This window comes from Rhincodon typus, chromosome 1, assembly GCF_021869965.1.
Source record: "Rhincodon typus isolate 14 chromosome 1, sRhiTyp1.1, whole genome shotgun sequence".
NCBI classification, from domain to species: Eukaryota; Metazoa; Chordata; class Chondrichthyes; order Orectolobiformes; family Rhincodontidae; genus Rhincodon; species Rhincodon typus.
Window position 1 is genome coordinate 174,687,460 of NC_063332.1, and position 14,971 is coordinate 174,702,430.

Here is a 14,971-nt window from a genome sequence, read left to right on the forward strand (position 1 = left end):
CCACAGTCTGTTATTGCAACACAGAGTCTCCACTTCAACCTTCACTTCAACCTCCACTTCCCACGTTCCTCGACCCAGACGGTTTTTTTTTAAACTCTACAACCACAGTCTGTTATTGCAATGCACAGTCTCCGCCCCATCAAGAAAATAAACAATGGAGTTCTTACTTTCAACTTAATGTTCAGGTGTATTGTGCTGATGTACTCCAGTTACTTATCCTTCTAAATCCTTTTATGAGCTAGTTCAGGCTGGTAAAAGATCAAGGTTTAGCTACAAATCCTTATCCAAATAAACAAGATGTTTTATTATTTTGACCTTTTCCTTCGACCTTAATCACGATGCTCTTTTTCAAATGAAAGGAGGAGCATTAAATGGATTCAGTTACAATAGTTAAAAACAAATCCCATTCATTTTTGCAATGATTAATAAATGTCAACAGTCGCTAAATTTCTTTAACTTATAATAATCCTTCAGACGTGATCCAGTTTTATTTGTCTCCAACATCATTTGCAAAGCACAATTTAATAGCATTTTCTTACCCACCTGCCCAGAACTGTGTGATGTTGATGAGTCATAACTGTGTGAATAGAAGAGGGATAAATATTCACATCAAGGGCTGAGTGAATCTACAGGCTATTAATTCTGATCACTTCTGCAGCGAGTGGGAAAATGTGGAACTCACCCCAGAGAATGGGACAGACTGGAGTTGTTATTCTCAGAGCAGTGGAGATTGAGAGAGGGGACACGATTGAGATGTATAAAACTATGAGGGGCCTAGACAGGTTAGAGAGGAAGAAACCTTTCCCCTTGTGGAGGAATCAATGAACAGGGGTGGGGGAGGGATGCATAGATTTAAGGTAAAGGGGTAGAATCCTTTTCACCCAGTGGGTGGTGGGAATCTGGAACTCAGTGGGAGAGGCAGAAACTCTCATCACATTGAAGAAGTATTTAGATGTGTACTTGTGATACCAAGACATACAGGGCTATGGGCCAAGTGCTGGGAAATGGGATTAGCTAGGTGGTCATTTTTGACCAAAGCAGACTTGATGAGCCAAAGGGCCAGTTTCTGCCTCTATGAGAGTAATTGAAGTGAACAGCACAGACACAGTTAAGGAGAAAGCTGGATAAACGCTTGGAGGGGAGATATGAACAGCAATGGAGCGCAATGAACAGGGGTGGGGGGAGAAGTAAGAACTGGAAGAACTGTGGATGCTGGAAATCAGAAACAGAAATTGTTCGAAAAGCTCAGCAAGTCTGGCAGCATCTGCGGAGAGAAATCGGAATTAACGTTTTGGGTCCAGTGATCCTTCCTCAGAAGCCTTCCTCAGGTAGGAAGAGGCTCAGGCTAAGTAATAGTGTTAATACATACCAGGGCAATTAGACAGAACACTGTGCTGCAAATTACAACTGTAATTTGTTTGGGAAAGGAAAGAGATCAGAGAGATAATTGTCCACCTGAGTCCCAGCATAGGGATAGAAGAGGCCATTCAATCCCTCAAACCTGTTGAGCCAATCAATTAGATCACTGACCCAAACTCTTTCTACCTACTTTGGTTCCCTATCCCTTAATATCCTTATGCAATATTTATTGTTCTCTGTTTTGATATTTTAATGTGACTTCCAGTCTCAACAGCTTCATGGGGAGTGAGAGTCACCTCCTTTTGAGTAAAGCAGAGTTTCCACAGTGTTGTCCCTAATCAGCCCGGCTCACATTTGAACGTTTAGCCCCTTGTTCTGGACTCCTCCCACCAGGGAAATATTTTGTCTCTTATCAACCATATTGAATCCTTAAATATTTGTAAACTCCTCTATTAAATCACACCTATGTGGTGATTACAATGAGATCAGCCATCTGGACCTTATAGAAAATGAGTTCCCTGATTGGGGCTGTTAACCTGGTCCAATCAGGGAGCCCTGGCTGACATAAAGGGATGAATGCCAGGGAAATATGGCTTCCTGAATGCCTGACTCAGTGAGAAACAATGCTGTTGTCAAAGGCTATACACTTGTAAATAAAAGGTGATTGGTCATAGAGTAATACAGCATGGAAACAGACCTCTCGGTCCAACCAGTCCATGCCGACCATAATCCCAAACTAAACCAGTCCCACCCGCCTGCGCTTGGCCCATATCTCTCCAGACATTTCTTATTCATGTACTTATCCATGTACCCACACTCACCACTTCCTCAGTAAGTTCATTCCACACAGGAACCACTCTCTGTGTAACAAAGTTGCCCCTTGTATCCTTTTTAAATGTTTCTCCTCTCGCCTTAAAAATGTGCCCCCTAGTCTTGAAATCCCCCACCCTGGAGAAAAGACACATATTTTCAGCCTCAAGCTCCTCAATGTGAAGGGATACAAATATAATCTGTGCATTATGTCTTCGTACTTAAACACTTTTAATCTCAGGCTAGTTCTGGTGTTCCTGGGTGCACTCCCTCCCAAAAGGTCAGTCTAACCTTCCTGAGATGAGGCAGCCAGAACTGAAAGCAGTTACTCCAAGTGCAAAATTGTACTTTGTAAATGATGTCAGAGACAAATAAAACTGGAACCTGTGTGAAGGAATATTATAGTTTAAAGAAATTTACAGTAACTCCAGGTGATCTCCAAGACCACAGATTCTGCCAGATCTGCTGAGTTTCTCCAGTAACTTCTGTCTTTGTTTCAGATTTCCAGATCTGCAGTTCTTTGTTTTATTTTAGTGTTTTTTTTTTAGTGATGTGAGTTGAAGGATTATGCAGAACATGAGAAGGAACTCCACCACTCTTCTTCAATAGGTTTGTGGGAGTTTTTATGGGAACCTGAAGGATGATTTAACGTCTCATTCTGAAAGACAGTGTAGCACCAACCGAGGACAGATGTGACACCTCAGCTCAGAGGTCAGAGAATATGGAGTCAGGGATCAAGTCACATAGCAGGAGTAGGCCATTCGGCCCATTGAGCCTGCTCTGCCATTCAGTAATATGAAGGTTGATCTGATTGGAAACTCAAATCCACATTCCTGTCTATCCCCTAATAAAGTTTCACCCCTCTCTTGCTTACCAAGAATCTGTCTACCATTCAAGGAATCTGCTTCCACCCCTTTTCAAGAAAAGAGTTCCACAGATTCACAACACTCTTGGAGAATGTTTTTTTGCCTCATCTCTGTTCTAAATAAGATGGGCCATCCCTGATTTTTAAACAGTGATCCCTGGTTCTAGATTTACCCATAAGAGGAAAACATCCTTTTCCACTTCTAGCCTGTCATAGCGTCTCAGGATGTTATGTTTCAGTCAATGGCAGAATGGGTTGTATGCAAGTTTCGAAACAGAAAACAGAGAGTGGGAACGCAGGGGAGTGTTTCAGAATGGCGACAGGTGAAAAGGTCTTCCTCAAGGCTCTGTGTTGGGATCACTGCTGTTCACAATTCACATTAACAGCATGGACTTCTGGGCACAAAAGTACCATTTTCAAATTTACAGATGACACCAAATTGGTGTGATTAGTCAATGCTGAGAAAGATGACAACAAATTACAGAAGAACATTAATGAAGTTGCTGAAAGAGCAAATATTTAATAAATGAAGTCTCGCACAGATAAATGTGAGATTGTATGTTTTGGTTGGAAGTACAGACAAGCCGTTTATTCAGTACTGCCCTCGATTAGGGTAACGTAACAAACAATCTAGGATTGTAGACACCAGATACTGAAAATTGCGCCGCAGGCTAGCAAGTCTTAAAAAAGCAAATCAAGCAATGGGCTTTATTTCTACAAAATTGAAAAGTAGGTACACTTTGCTAAATTTGTATTGGACATCCTTTTGATCACTGTTATAGTATTGCAAACAATATCATAAAGAGAAAATGAGAAAAGATGTTATTGAGACATAGAAGATTCTTAGGGCGTGACAGGGTAGATGAAGAGAGGTTGTTTTCCCTTGTGGGAGAGCCTATGCCCAGAAGATATCATCTCAGATTAAGGGGTTGCCCAGTTAGGATACAGATGAGGAGGAATTTTTCCTCACAGAAGGTAGTAAGTGTGTGGAATTCTTTACTGCAAAGGGTTGTCCAGGCTGGGTCATTATGTATATTCAAGGCTGAGGCAGATTTTTTTTCATCAGTAAGGAAATCAAGGGTTACGGGGAAAAGGGGGGAAATGAGTTGAGAAATATCAGATCAGCCATGATATCATTGAATGAGGGAGCAGACTCAATGTGCTGAATGGCCTTCATCTGCTCCTACACCGCATAGTAACATGGGTGAGGATTTCAGCAAAATGCCATTGTGTGGTCCACCTTTAAGGGACATACCTAACACTGTTGTCGTCACCATGTCGTGTAAACTCATGTAGTTAGCAGTTAGAGGAACAGGTGTGGCCCTAGAGAACAGATATGGTATCCAGCTTCCCAAATTTTGTTGCACATAATTTCATCTTCTCAAATAAAAGTACCCAGTTAGATGAGTTTACCCATCCTCCTTTTGTGCTTGTGTAAGGTAACAGGCATGAGGGGTTAAACGATCTCTCTCTATGCTATATTACACTATGTGACTATGACCCAGGGACAATAGAAGGAATATCCGACTTAAGCCACACTTTGATCTGTTGCTTTCATTTCCCACTGGTCCACTAGCAGCTAAATCCTAACTTCACAGAAATCTAGAGGGCACAGGACCAAGGGAACTGACAACCTAACTGAAACCCATTAGCACAATTACCTCAATGTTCCCTCTGGGTGACAATGATCTTGTTTCGATATATCCTGAGAAAAGGCTAACATCACGAACCTTGGGAACTTTACAAATCCTCTTAAAAAGTTTACAGTGACATAAAATGCAGCAGATACACGACTGCTACCCACCTGTCAGAGAGTATCATGGACACAGAATTCCCGAAAGCCCCGAAAACACCACAGTCTCCACCGCTTAAACCATAATCACCTCTTCACAGCAGAAGAACAATGTTGTAGGAGCCACTTTACAAAGATACTAATAGCAGCATCAGAACAATGAGCAGTTTTTGATCAAGTAACTAAGGAGAAACTAGTTCCAGGGATCAGAAGAGAGATAACAAGGTGTAGAGCTGGATGAACACAGCAGGCCAAGCAGCATCAGAGGAGCAGGAAAGCTGACGTTTCGGGCCTAGACCCTTCTTCAGAAAAGCTTCTCTGCTCCCCTGATGCTGCTTGGCCTGCTGTGTTCATCCAGTTCTACACCTTGTTATCTCAGATTCTCCAGCATCTGTCCTTCTATCCCAGGGATCAGAAGGTTGGGAGCAGAGGAAACAGGTTTGAGGCAAATGGCAAAATCCTGACAGGACAAATGAGCAGAAATTTCCATTTTTACACAGCGAGTTATAAATGTGGAACATGCCGTCTGAAAAGGAACAGATTTGATAGAGATTTTCAAAAGTGAATTGGGATAAATCCCTGAAGAGAAACATTTTGAACAGCTAGGAGATAAGAGTAGGGGAAGGTAGAGAGTCCTGACACATAGGATAGAGTCTAGGCAGCTGAGGGAATAGCGGAGGACAGAGCAATGCCAGTCAGGAGAGAGGTAAAGATCAGAATGGATGAAATGCAGAGATCACAGAAGGTTTTAGAGCTGGAGAAGGTTTTAGTGACAGACAGTAGTGATGGCCTAGACTGAGTTAGAATCAAAGATGAGAGTTTTAAAATGACAGTTCATTGGATCAGAGTCAGTATCAGTCATGGAGTGTTACTGCTGCTGATGGGGAGGTTGGGAAACAGTGATGTGGAACAGGGCTAGGTCTGAGTCACGAAAAGCTCACTATGTTTTGTTCGAATTCAAGTTTAGGGAGAAAAAGAACAGAAATGGTGTCAAAAGCCAGCAGGTCAGTTGGAGAGAGAATGAGAGTTAACGTTTCAGGTCTGTCATCAGAACTGAGAAAAGTTGGAAATGTAATAGGCTTTGAAAAAAAGGGAGGCTAGGGATAGGACAAAAGGAAAGTTTGAGAAAGGGTGATAGACTTAGGGGAGGCAATGGCCTTGTGGCATTATCATTGTCTCGGTCTCTGAGTTAACAGTTTAATGTTCTGGACACCCAGGTTCAAATCCTGCCATGGCAGATGATGAAAATTGATTTCAATAAAAATCTGGAATTAAGAGTTTAATGATAACCATGAATCCATTGCCATTTGTTGGAAAGCCCAACTGGTTCACTAATGTCCTTTAGAGAAGGAAGCTGCCATCCTTACCTGGTCTGATCTACACATGACTCCAGACCCACAGCAATGTGGTTGACTCTTACATGCCCTCTGGGGATGGGCAATAAGTGTTGGTCCAGCTAATGATGCCCTCATCCCATGAATGAATTTAAAAAAACAGAAGAATGGTAGACGTGTTATATCGCTCAGGCTTAGGAGAACAGTGGGGTGGGGGAAGGAGAAAAGAATCAAGGAGGTGGTTTTTGCTGGAAATGGATTACCCTCGTGCCACCCGACTCCAAGTTAAAAGCAGCTTGGCACCTTGAAATCTGGTTGTTCCCATGTCGATGATATACTGCCATGGACTTAACTGGACCGGAGAGGAATTTGAGCCCCTCAGACTCAGGGTGTCTTGCCCCAGGGTCTAGTCCCTATGGACTTCTGCCCCTTACCTGCCCACCTGCTGACTGTAAGCAAAACATAAGAGCAGAGTCAAAACATGCAAAGGAAAGGGACAGAAAACTGTGCATTGGGCTTATGGTCTGAAATTGTCGAACTCAGCGTGGAGAATGGAAAGTTACTTCATCTGAAGGTGAGGTTCTGTGTCTCAAGCTGATGTTGAGTTTTATTTCAGTGCAGCAGGTCAAGGACAGAGATGTCAGTGTGAGAGAAAGGTGGCGAACTAAAATGAATGGTGACCAGATATTCCAAGCCATGGTTTGTGGACTGAGGGGAGGTGTTATGTAAAACAGTTACCCAATCTTATGTGTAAAGTAGACCACATTGCAAGCAGCGACTCCTTTTTATATTCTTTCATGGGATCTGGGCATCACTGGCAAGGCCAGCATTTGTTACCCATCCCTTGTTGCCCTTTAACTGAGTGGCTTACTTGGTCAGGTCAGAGGGCAGTTAAGAGTCAAACCTAGTGTTGTGGGTCTGAAGTCACATGTAGGCCAGCAGATTTCCTTCCCTAAAGGAAGTTAATGAATCATAGTTTTTATGGCAATTGACAACGGTTACACAGCTGCTACAGATTTGAACCCGTTACCCTCAATCGAGAAGTATCCTGAACCTCTGAGAGCAACAATCCAGTGACACCAACCCTACGCCTTTGATTCCCAAGCTTCTTTCTTATCCTTTTTCACAGTCAACAGTGGTCTGCTCTAGACACAACTACTGTTTTAATTTGTGTCTTCTCTTGTCTCATTTCCCTTGCCTTTGGCTGTGTCGTTCAGACTCTCTTGTCCCCCAGCCTATCACCGGCCTTCCTTTTGTCCTTCTCCCACCTTGCCCTTGTTCCATCTCTGATTTTTCCCCATCCTGGAAAGGTCCCAGGTATGAAACATTAACTCGGTTTCTCTCTCCACAGGTGCTGCCAAACCTGTTGAGGGTTTCCAGCATTTTCTGTTTCGATTGCAGATTTCGATCATCCATAGTAATCTGCTTTCGAGTTGAGGGAGATTGGAATATGGGGGTGCTGAGCAGAAAACCATTAGAATGTTTAAGCCTCAGGGGTTAACAAAAGCATGAATAAGGGATTTAGAAATAAGAGATCGAGCTACTGGTGGAATCAGGCAACGTTACAAGGGTGGAAATTGATGGTCTTGATTGAGAAAAGGCTACAGCGGGAAAGGAGGAGCTATGGATATGGGACAATGCAAAGTCATTGGTCCTGCATTTTGACATCCTGGAGATGTTCATGTGAATACAAAATATTTCTCAGTTCCTTGGTAATACAGAAATTCAGTATTGCTTGAGTATTGCAGCAACAACACAAGTCATGTTCACCACTAATAGGAAGCTACCATCAAGTCTAAAAGATGTCCTGCCTATCACACAAATGTGGAATGTAGTCTATGAATTTCAGTGCCAGTGTGATGCCAGGTATGTAGACCATACATTGTAAAGACTGCTAGATTGTATAAAACAGCATGTCCCTTTGGCTGTTCGCAACAGGCAAGATACTGCTTGTATGCAACAACCTGTGCTTGCAAAACAATGTCCACCATGAGGTATAATCTGTGATTAGACAACATTTATTAAATATTCCTGAGAGTGCTAAGAATAACTCTGACAACCAATTGAGGATTGTTAGTCAGGGTTAAAGTCTGACACACTTGCATGTACTGGAGGATCCTTAATACTAGAAACAGGGGTCCAGTCTTTGCAGACAGAAAGAACATGTACAAGGATAGAAATATAGAATATTGGAGCAGGAGTAAGCCATTCAGCCCTTCAAGCTCTTGATGGCAGCTTCCTGTTAGTGTGAACATGACTTGTGCTGCTGCTGTAATACTCAAAATCATGGCTGACTATCCAATTCAGCCCCTTGTTCCTGCTTTCTCCTCATGCCAATTAAACCCTTTATTGCCCAAAAATATATCTGTCTCCTTCTTGAAAATTAATTTTTTGCAAGTGTTTCAATTTAAGAAAAAGCAACAGCCGTTTTCTGTTTGATTCCTCAGGGGAATGCCTAGATTAATCAGGATCACCCTACCTGTTTTCAATTTAGTGAAAGCTTAGCCGTTAATGGTCAGTCATTATCTAGCTGGTGCATTCTCCATGGCAAAGCCTCTACCGTGCAATGAACACCCTCTTCTCATTCAGCACTAAACGCTGTTCCCCTGAACGTTGGTATTCTTGTGAATGTCCTGATGAATTAGAATTAGGTTTATTGTCACATGTACTCAACTACAGAAGTACAGGAGAACACTGAAAAGTTTGTAATTTCGCCCCACTTGTGACAAGAAACGTTTTAATAAAATGTGTTCATTCTTCCAGCAATACTAAAACATTTCTTAGCAGAACAAAAGTGGTGAATTGCACTCTGGGCCTCATCAAGGGAACATCTAATTCTGTGATACACCTCAGCCAGCAGACTATTAGATGTTACACCGTCAATAGTGGGTAGTGCATCAGACTTTTAATCTGAGCATCAAGGGTTCAGGTACCAGTTCAGGTCATGTTTTGGGGCACCTCAGTGGCACAGTGATTAGCGCTGCTGCCTCACAGTACCAGGGATGAGCGTTCAGTTCCAGCCTTGGGTGACTGTGTGGAGTTTGCACACTCTCCCCGTGTCTGCATGGGTTTCCTCCGGGTGCTCTGGTTTCCTCCCACAGTCCAAAGATGTGTAGGGTTGGATGGCTTGATCATGCTAAATTGCCCCATAGTGTCCAGGGATGTGCAGGCTAGATGGATTAGCCATAGGAAATGCAGTGTTACAGTGATAGGGGAGGGTGTGTAGGTGTGGATGCGATGATCTTTGGAGGGTTACTGTGGGCTTAATGGGCTGAATGGACTGCTTCCACACCGTAGGGATTCTGTGATTGTATGGTATGATATGATAGATGAATGCACAGCCTAGGAATGGACTTGTAACTGTCCAAGTTGGAATGCAGTGCTGTTGTTAATTGGTTGCTAGGCTTTGAATTTCAGCTCACAGAAGCAGTAGGCGATTTTGGCTGACATTTCCAAGCCTTTGAATCATCTTCCTGAAAAACTACAATGATGTCCAGCCTCCCAGGAGAACAAGTCAAGAACTACAGCACAAAACTGTTTAGCTCAGTTCTTTTGGAGCTCTTAGTGATATACTTTTCTGAACACAATAGTCAAATACGTTGTCAAGGCATGGTCACAGGATTTGAACTGAGATTAAAAACAAACCTTAGTAACTTGTAATTGATCATTTTGAATTGAGGGGTCACCTGCTTTGGAGCAGGGTAAATTGTGATTATCTACAAACCTAGTCTTTGTTACATGCATTTGAAGCAGGAGCAGAATTAAACAATAAGGCCCTTCAATAAGATCTGCTCTGCCATTCAATAAGATCATGGCCAGCATTCCCTCAATAGTCTTCTCTTCTGTAAGGACCTCCAAGGTCCATATGTGGCAGTGACTTCCAGAACCAGATGTGAATGTTGTGATTAGCAATGGCACAGCGATCCACACACATGGAATGTTGGAGCAGCTGTGTACAGGCGCAGCAATGTAATCTCGAGAGCACGGTGATCATGGCTGATCCAAAAATCTTTCAAATTCCCCGTAATCATCAACCCTCAAGAACCTTTCGTTCTCTCTCTTAAAAAACACTCAATGGTCACATCTCCACTGCCATCTGAGTTCCAAAATCACGCCACCCTCTGAGAGATAAAGAATCCCCTCATCTTTGTCCTAAAAGGGTGAATTCTAATTTAAAACAAAAGTGTCCTCTGTTACTCGGCACTCTCCGCAAGAGGCCTTGTCAAGGCCGTTCAGAATATTATTTATAAACCTCAGTCAAGGCTCCCCTCACTTCTCTAAACTCCAGGGAAAACAAGCCCAGCCCGTCTAAACTTTCCTCCAAACCACTCATTCCATGGATTAGTCTGGGAAACCTTCTCTGAACTATTTCCAATGCATTTATACCCTTCCTTAAATTACAGTACACAGTAACCAGATATGGCCTCACAGTGCCCTGACTAACTGAAGCATAATCTCCCGAATATTGTATTCAATTCCCCTCATTATAAACTATAACAGATTATAACTGTTGCTAATCATATGCTGGACCTGCCTACTAACGTTTTGCAATTCATGCATTAGGACGCACAGATCCCTCAGAATCTCTGCAAGCTCTCAACCTTTAGAAAGTATGATGATTGCTAAATCACCTGTCCACTGAGTATTGGATGAACAGAAATTTCCTCAATTTAAATACCGGTAAAACAGAAGTCATTGTTTTCAGTCCCTGCTCCAGGTTCTCTCCCCTTGGTATCAACTCCATCCCTCTCCCTGGCCACAGTCTATGATTAAACCAGTCATTTTGTAACTTTGATGTCACTTTTGATTGGAGCAAGGTTGATTTCCAGTTTTGTAATATTGCCTGTCTTTGTCTGTCTCAGCTCACCTGCTGCCTGGAACCTTCATCCATCTCTTTGCTACCTCTTGCCTCAATGATTCCAATACACCTTGGGCTGGTCTCCCACAGTCTGACTTCTGTAAACTTGATTTCATCCAAATCTCTAGTACCCATGTCTTAACCAACATCAAATCCCATTCTACCGTCACCTCTGTGCTCACTGGCCTTCATTGCCTCCTGATCAAGCACTGTGTTGATTTTTAAAATTCTCACATTTGTTTTCCAATTCCCTCATGATCTTTCCCTTAAAAACCGAAAGAACTGCGGATGCTGTAAATCAGGAACAAAAACAAAGTTGCTGGAAAAGCTCAGCAGGTCTGGCAGCATTTCTGAAGGGAAAAACAAGAGTTAATGTTTCAGGTCCAATGACCCTTCCTCAGAACTCTGAGTTCTGAGGAAGGGTCACGCTAACGATGATCTTTCCCTTCCCTACCTCCCATAATCACCTGCAATTCACACAACATTCTGAATTATCTGTGCCCCTCTAATACAGGTCTCTTGTAAGCTTGCTCCAATTGCCCTACCATTGGCTCCATGTGTCCAATTGTCTGGGTCCAAATTCTTATAATTACTTCCCTCCTTCCCAGGACACCTGGCACGTTTCCCTGCAACCGCAAGAAGTGCTACACCTGCCCCTACACCTCCCCCGCCCTCACCTCCATCCAAGGCCCAAAGCAAATCTTTCATATTTGACAGGCTGTATATCCTACAACTTGGTCTACTGTATCTGTTGCTCCCGATGTGGCCTCTTCTACATTGGTGCGACCAAGCGGAGACTCAGAGACTGTTTCATAGAGCATCTGCACTCTGTACGCAACAAACAACAACACCTTCCCGTCGCCAACCATTTTAAGTCTCCCTCCGACTCCCTGGGTGACATGTCCGTCCTGGGCCTCCTCAGTGTCACAATGACACCACCCGCAAACTGGAGGAGTAACACCTCATATTCCGCCTCAGGAGGCTACAGCCCGATGGCCTAAACATGAAATTCACCAGTTTTAAAAGCTCCCCAAACCCGGCCTCATCCCATGTCCACCCCTCCCTCTCATCTCTGCCTCCTTGACCTGACACAACCTGTCCATCTTCTCTCCCACCTATCCACCCTTCCCACCTCACCGACCAATCCCCACCACTCCCTTCCTGCACTTACCTATCGCCATCCCACCTACCTTTCCCCAGCCCCATCCCTCTTGTCTCTGTTTATTTCTGAGCTCCCTTCCTGCTCCCTATTTCTGAAGAAGGGTACTGACCCAAAACGTCAACATTCCTGCCCCTCTGATGCTGCCTGGCCCGCTGCGTTCCTCCAGCTGCACACTGTGTTATCTCTGATCCTGCCTGGCCCACTGTGTTCCTCCAGCTCCACACTGTGTTCTCTCTGATCCTGCCTGGCCCGCTGTGTTCCTCCAGCTCCACACTGTGTTATCTCTGATCCTGCCTGGCCCGCTGCGTTCCTCCAGCTCCACACTGTGTTATCTCTGATGCTGCCTGGCCTGCTGTGTTCCTCCAGCTCCACACTGTGTTCTCTCTGACTCCAGCATCAGCAGTTCTTGCTATCCCTTTGATGGGCTTTCAGACGCCTGACCTAAGATTCCTTTATGTGGCTAGGTGCCATACTTAATTGTATCGTGCTCCCATGATTGGGATGTTTGAATGCACCCGAGACACTATTTAAATATAAATTATTGTTGCTTCTGAAATCTACAAGCAAGCTTTTGGACTTTATATCTCCTAATGAGGCTCAATGTTCAATGCTGAACACAAACTGGAGTCATTTCCAGCTGAATCACTTTACAGCCTCTCGGATTGGTCTCCACATCTTCACAGCATGACCTCTGACTCCCATTATCCTACATTCCTGCACCCCACCGGCTTCTCCCAGCTATGTCTTGGTGCCTTTGGACTCAGCACATGGACCCATTTTCTCCTTTTCACACCTTCATTCACACCTATTTTACAACCTCTCTTTAATTCACCTTCGTGAACATTTATCACTCACTTTCTCTTTTTGCTCTGGGCACCCTCATTTCTGTTCCGCTCGCTCCTACCCCACCACCTCTGAACAGCATCAAAGGCACAGTTTTCCAGCCCCTCTCATTTCTGAACGACTTGAAACATTAAACTTGTTCCTCTCGCTACAGATGCTGCCAAACTGCTGAGTTTTTACAGCACTTTCTGTTTTTATTTCAGATCTCCAGTGTCCACAGTATTTTGCTGTTATTTCAATGTTAAATGTTGTTGGTAGTAGTGTGATGGAGAAGCCAGGATAATTTTAACGTTCTAAAGGCAGGCAAGAAATGAAACCTGATCGATTGAGATTTAAGGTCAATGTTGGGCAATTGATTCTGAGCAATCACACAAAACTGAACTTGTCAGAATGTCACAGCCAGGTCTTACAGGCAGAGTGGATTACCCTGGGAGTACAGATGTGCAAAATCCACCCCCCCATTTCAATGATAACGAGTATTTAGTTAAAAATCCTCTGAGTGTTGCATCCGGGTTCCATACTACAGGATTGAATAGAAAGTTAATTTGTAAGTTGTAACTCTTTACCCAATTAGATATGTTGCTACCTTAAGTAAAATGTTGCGTTGAATTATCAGCAGTTCGTGTTCTTTGGACCCACATTGTGATTATCCTTTAAAAATTATCACAGGGACTTATCCACATTAAGCCACTTGAAGCTGGAAGCTGTTTTTTTTTCGTGTTTGATTTATTGCACTGACCTGCTGGTGGACCCTCATTTTCTAAATCAGTTCACTGGTGGAGACCTTTCGGAATTGAGAAAACTAATCTCACTGTTGGCCTGGAGATGGGCTTTTAAAACAACTCCAAGATGGATTAACCTAAAAATTGTGGCATCTTGAATCAGGGACTGTTGACTGTTCCGAGGAATGTGAACAAAACGATTGCTTTGCTACAATTGTAATCCCAAGCTTGCCTGGTGGGGTTAGATGTCAGCCTTTAGCTTTCTCACTGTTTGCTGCCAATGAACTGGTTTTACAGAACAAAGCAAGGATTCTTGGCAGTTCTTTGTCCATGGCTCTCTTTATGATCATAGATTTGGGAACGGTGTGTTAATCAGTCAAAAGAAAAGCAGCTTTGCTTCCCAACATGTCTTCATGGGTTTAACAGAGCTTTGTGGTTCTACACATTAATAAGGGGGGTGCTTTCAGGTTTGTATAAAGAATTTGAAAGGTCACTGTACAAATCACCCAGTGAAAGTCCACTTAAGTTTTCAATCCTGTGGCTTCATCTAATGAGCTCTCTGAATGATGTGAGATTTATTTTTCCTGTACGAATGGTATGCTCAGCAAGCTTCTGTGCACGCCGTCATTTCAAGGTGCACTTCCTCTCAATGAAGTGATTGGTCTGTGTCACAGGCTCAGCTCAACTGCTGAAACCTTTGTCTCTGACATTTTCTCCATGAAGACTCGGCTATTTCAACGTGCTCCTAGCTGGCCTCCTGCCTAACACAGTCAGCTCATCCAAAAATCTTCTGTTCTGAGATCAGTTCTGAGGAAGGGTCACCGGACCTGCAATGTTAACTCTGATTTCTCCTTCACAGATGCTGCCAGACCTGCTGAGCTTTTCCAGCAACTTTGTTTTTGTTCCAAAAATCTTCTGCCCTGTGTCCTAACTCGCACCAGCCCCTATTCTTGAGGCAGTCCCTCTCTGCTCACTGACCAACGTGAGTTCCTGTTCCAGCAATGCTGTGACTTTCAAATTCTCATCCCAGTTTTCAAATCTCACCACAGGCTGGTGTCCTCTCAACTTCAGTAACATCCTCCAGTCCTACAACCCTCTCAGAACATTGTATTTCTTCAGTCCTGGCCTTTTGCATGTCACCAATTTTAATCTTTACCCCACTGGCACTGTGTCTGCAGCTGCCTGAACTTCAAACACCGGAAGTTCCTCACTATTTTTAGAATCTT